This window comes from Tachypleus tridentatus, chromosome 5 (genome assembly GCF_004210375.1).
Source record: "Tachypleus tridentatus isolate NWPU-2018 chromosome 5, ASM421037v1, whole genome shotgun sequence".
NCBI lineage: Eukaryota > Metazoa > Arthropoda > Merostomata > Xiphosura > Limulidae > Tachypleus > Tachypleus tridentatus.
Genome location: NC_134829.1, coordinates 15,788,317 through 15,794,048, shown reverse-complemented (window position 1 = coordinate 15,794,048; position 5,732 = coordinate 15,788,317).

The following is a 5,732-nucleotide window of genomic DNA, read 5'->3' as shown; positions in this document are numbered from 1 at the left end:
ATAATATTTCACATAACTTAGTAAATGCATGACACAGAGTACAGTAAGCCATGATGACGAGAAAACCCACTTGTGGAGAAAAATATAAATGTAAATACATATAAGTACAGTAAGGTTTGGGACTGTATCTGTAGTGCAGTACGCTATGAGGCATGTTTACCTGCATGGCTTTCAAAAGGATAGACCTCGTAGTTGTAACTTTTATCTTTTAACGTTTTGATTTTCATTTTATTTATACATTATATTATTAATGTTCATTCAAAGATGTAATTTGAAAACTTGTGCTTTGATAAACACTACATTATAGCCCTCAGCACTAGGATATTTTTATCTGATTAAAACTTAATCAAAACACCTCGGGTTTAGTTTAGCTTGAATTTCGCGCTACACGATGGCTATATGCGCTAAACACCTTCCTTAAGCCAGAATAAAAGTTGCAGCCAAAAACAAAAAAGGGCTACGTTAAGCGTGCTACTTGAAGTAATGAAATCAAAATAGGAGGATAAACTGGTAGCTACACATAGAGCAAGTATTCATTCATAGTTAGCTAAGCCGCATATCTTATTCAACTTGGGGCCTGATGGTGAGTCAAAATTATTTCTTAGGTATTTTTTTAATTGATTGCATCGAAATTTCGTGTGTGAAATAACAGTTCAATAGAGCATGTCCACTGGAAACGTGTGATAGTTTGGGTCACCACAATCCGAGATACAGAAAATGGAAAATCGATAAACTATCACTTCTGTTAATATCACACAGTACTCTGGCAGCATGTTGCTTTGGCCGTACGGCACACTACCATTTTCTTAAAGGTTTCTAAACTTAATCTTTTTCCTCCTTCTTAAAGAAAGTTTTAAAGAAAACTTGAGGTTCGCTATTTACACAGGACACAATACAGATAACACATGGTGTATTTTTTGCATTAGAATAAACAAACGAGCCCAAGATATTCAAAACCAACGATATTAGAAAGAACAGGTAATAATTAAATGGGGCACAATGTTCTTGAAATGAATCAAGGGCATTAAATTAACAATTATATGTACAAAATACTTGCTACAAAAAGGATCATTTTTGTTGTACTGTGTGTATATTTTCTTACAGTAAAGCCACATCGGACTACCTGCTGAGTCTACCGAGAGGAATCTAACCCCTCATTTTTAACTTTGTAAATCCGTATACTTACCGCTGTACCAGCGGGTAACTTGTAGTGAAAGGTAGTTAAAAATCAAGGTACTAAACTAGAAAATTTAAGAAGAAAATTAGTTTAAATTACAAATTTTTAATTTTTTAATCCATACAAGCGGCCCGCCATGGCCAGGTGGATTAAGGTGTGCGACTCGTAATCTGAGGGTCGAGGTTTCGCATCCCCGTCACACTAAACATGCTTGCCTTTTTAGCCGTTGGGGCGTTATAATGTGACGGTCATTCTCATTATTCGTTGGTAAAAGAGTAGTCCAAGAGTTGGCGGGTGATGGTGATGACTAACTGCCATCCCTTTAGTCTTACACTGCTACATTAGGGACGGCTAGCGCAGATAGCCCTCGAGTAGCTTTGCGTGAAATTTAAAAAACAAAACAAAAACAACAATCCATACAAAAAGCACATTGAACCACATTAAATAAGCTGTATAAAAATTGGATTTTGTTTTCTATAACACTATAGCATATTTTAAACTAGTAAAAGAACACGATCAGTAATGGTTTCGTCACTAAATTTTCTATGAAGTATTTAATTTTCTATTGAGTTTTTAATAAAAAACATATAACCTCAGGTGGCAAAAGGCTAAGATTCATCAGAAACGTTGAAATTGAGTATCTTTCAGAATACATTCCATTTTCTTTCTCTTTTTGTACTATATTATCAAGAATATAGTTTTTAGTTTAAATTATTTGGAACTTGATTTCCCGTCCCTTTTAAAACACCAATATGTTCCTTATCAGAAACGTTACTGTTTCACTTCAGTAACAGTTTTTCATCTCTTATAGTCGGGTTGGGTTGGAGACAGTATAAGAGCCGAACTATTTCACACATCCACATTTAAACTACAAACATATTTTGGGTAATGGATTAACCTAAATAATTCCTTGTCCATTCATTTCTATTTAGAATTTCTTGCTGGTCACTAGACAAATGTACTCAAAGTCAATATCAAACCTCTGCTCAGGACCGAATTAAGACCACAGTGGTCCTGTACTCTAATCAACATTAAGACCACAGTGGTCCTGCACTCTAATCAACATTAAGACCACAGTGGTCCTGCATTCTAATCAATATTAAGACCACAGTGGTCCTGTACTCTAATCAACATTAAGACCACAGTGGTCCCGCACTCTAATAAACATTAAGACCACAGTGGTCCTGCACTCTAATCAACGTCAGTTTTTATGGTGCTTTTTTTTTCCACAAACACTATTTTCCTTCTTTGAAATTTTAACCAGCAAAATAACGATTAACTGATATAAAGCTTTCAGAATACCTAGTATGGCTTTACTTTGTTCTCTGGTTCTTCTTGATTTTGTTAGTACTGTATAGCTTGTAACTGAGACCGACTTTTCTAGTTGTAGTTGGGTCTGGCTTTAATTTCTCTACTTATAACTAGGTCCCTCTTCTAATCGTATCTGTTTCAGACTCTAATTTCTCTAGTATTTCTATGTCCAATTCATAATTATGTCCAAGACTGGCTTTGATTTATTAACTTGTATTAAAAACAACAACAATTATCTGCTCCTTACACCATGGGCTCAAAGATAAGTGCTTACTAGTTTATCTGACTTTGTCTTATGTACGCAGCAGTTGGGTGTGGCTTGCTTATAGTGAGGCAATATTACTCGACCAAGATAGAAGTTTAAATTAAGCCTCTTTATACAGCAGAATCATTAATGCACTTTCTTTAATTTTTGTAACTCCTCACGAACAAGTTTACTGTCTAAATACATTTGTTTGTTTGTTTTTAAATTTCGCATAAAGCTACACAAGGGCTATCTGCGCTAGCTCTAACTAATTTAGGAGCAAAAAACCATAGAAAAGGCAGATAGTCATCACCATCTACCACCAGTTCTTGGGCTACTCTTTTACCGATGAATAGTGGGATTAACCGACAAGTTACAACGCCTCCGTGGCTGAAAGGGCGAGCATGTTTGGTGTGACACTCAGATTATTAGTCGAGTGCCTTAACTACCTGGCCATACAGGCCATCTAAATAGGTCAAAGAAATAGGAAGAGTTTAATAGGATAGGAGTGGAATGTCTTGGCAGCCAACCATTTTTAATGACCAGTCTCAAATGAGATGATTCAATCATAGCATTTCAGTTTTAGGAAAAGGTAAAGAAAAATTTTCATGTCTTTTAATGTGGTGTAGTCACTTAGATTTTTATTGAGTTCAATAACTCTGAAAGTATTCGATAAAGCCATGTTCTGGTCCAAACAGTTGACGTATCTAGAATATTAAATTGAGCGGGATTGGGCTGGAAACAGACGTGTGAAAATTGGAAAAAGTGCTGGTTTAATTAGCGAAGGGTGCTGAAGTGTTAGAAATCTAACATTTTTCACAAGAGTCGCGTAAATTGTAGAATTTTTCTTTGTTGTATTCCTCTTACTTTTTTATATTTTGCATTCAAAATCAAAATACCATTTTAAAATTCTCAATTGTCTTCCACAGGCCGCTCCCCAGGAGGTATTTCGTTAAATAGCTGAAATCAGTTCGACTTGACGGGGAGAAATAAATGTTTGCCTGAAAAGTTATATAAACATAAAATATGAGAATTAAAAAGTTTTACCATCTAATTTGTCTAGTTATAACTGGATTCTACTTTAATTTTGCTATTAGGTACTAAGATTGACTTTAACTTCTGTAGTTGTAGCTGGTTCAATATTCTAGTTGTATCTGGGGTTAACTTTAATTTCTCTAGTTATATATATATATATATATGTGTGCCAAACTTAAAACACCGGACAACAACAAAAATGTTTCACTCTTACTAGAAAAAGATGTAACTGTTTCTGAAATAATTTGGCAATGTTGAGTTCATACTTCTTGAAAAAAATGATCGTTTCTAGTTTTCTAATTGTTATAAATTTATTTAAAATGTTCTTATATATGGTAAACACAACAGCGTTGTCTTTAATAACTTTATTTGTTCATTGAAAATTGCATTTAAGAATGTACAAAAACAATACATAACAATAATATGTATGGAACTATTATATGCTGTAAATACATTCAGGCTGTGTTCAAATCTTTCATCATATTCATTTCTTTTTGTTACAAAATATATGCTTGACTTATTACGCCTTTTGTGTGTGTTTTCAGTTTGTTGCTGTAGGAACCTACAGTAATCTCTCGTCATCGTCCTTGATAGCGCTGTTCCTTTCTAGAAATAGCTTGTTGGAAGTGCTCAAGATGCTCAACGCTCACTACATTCAGATCACTTGGAAAGAAGTCTAAATAGGGATGTAAGACGTGTGTTTTTAGTAACAAACTAGGGCTCAATTCCCTGTCTTTTTTGAAGCTATCATCAATCATTATAAAATTATCTCTATAATTTCCTGTGAAATTTCTGACAACCAGTTTAAATGTTTCCCAAGCAGAAAGTTCTTTCTGATTGAAAACTGTTTCAAATCACCCATCAGCACTTTCCGAGTCTGTATCTCAAGATACCTTCATTTAATTTTGTTTCCCTAACTTTTGAGAACTTGCTAAACAGATATCTGAAATTATTACTACCATTGTTTTTCCTTTTACAAAATTATTCATGAGTCCCAGTTTAATATAAAGTGAGGGCAGAAAACATCTTCAGGATTCACTGAAGGTTAATATTCGATATTCTTTTGAATCACCATTCCTTTTCTTTTCTTTAGGCATGACATAGCCAGGTAGTTAGTGTACTCAATTCACAATCTGCAGGTCGTAGGCTAGAATCACCACCCCAACAAGTGTGTTCGCCTTTTCAGCCACAGGGGCGTTATTTTGTGTGGTAAATCCTACTATTCATTGGTAAAAGAGTAGCTCAAGAATTGGTGATTGATGGTAATGTCTAGCTGCGTTTTCTCTAGACTTTCATGCTAAATCAGGGATAGCTAACGTAGATGACACTCGTGTGACGTTGAGCGAAATTCCATACAAACTGAACCCTTTTTTAAATAATTTTCATCATCTCAGCTGTCCCAGAGACACACAAAGCAACAATATTTGGTATACCCATTGTTCAGACATAGCAGAAATGCAATAGTTTTTTTAGATCACCACAAGTGTTCCACATATGGTGATCATATTTTATGGCCTCAAGTATAAACTGCATGCTTTGATAAGTGTCTTTCATATTCACAGCATAAGCAACAGGAATTGATAGTTTAATGTTCCTGTTAGCTTTCAGACTAACTTTGGATGAGTTTATAAAATAGTTTCTATTCTTTAAGATGATGTTCAATACCTACTTCTTCCATTAGTGCATCAACCTTTGTACATAAAAACAAACTCTTTTGCATAATGTAGTGAGAAGCAAGATTTTGATGGCGGCTTCATTGGATTAAAACGCTTTTTTTTTTTCTGCAATTAATAAATTCCGCTACTGTAAACATAAGCCAAGAATTTCTCAATTCTGCTTTAATAGAGACAAGTCATGAATCAGACCATTTAGCGTTTCTTGTGTGAAAATATAAGACTATTTATGTTGAGGTGCCACAGAAATGGAATTACTCATTGAAGAGGACAAAGACGATTTAATGTCTTC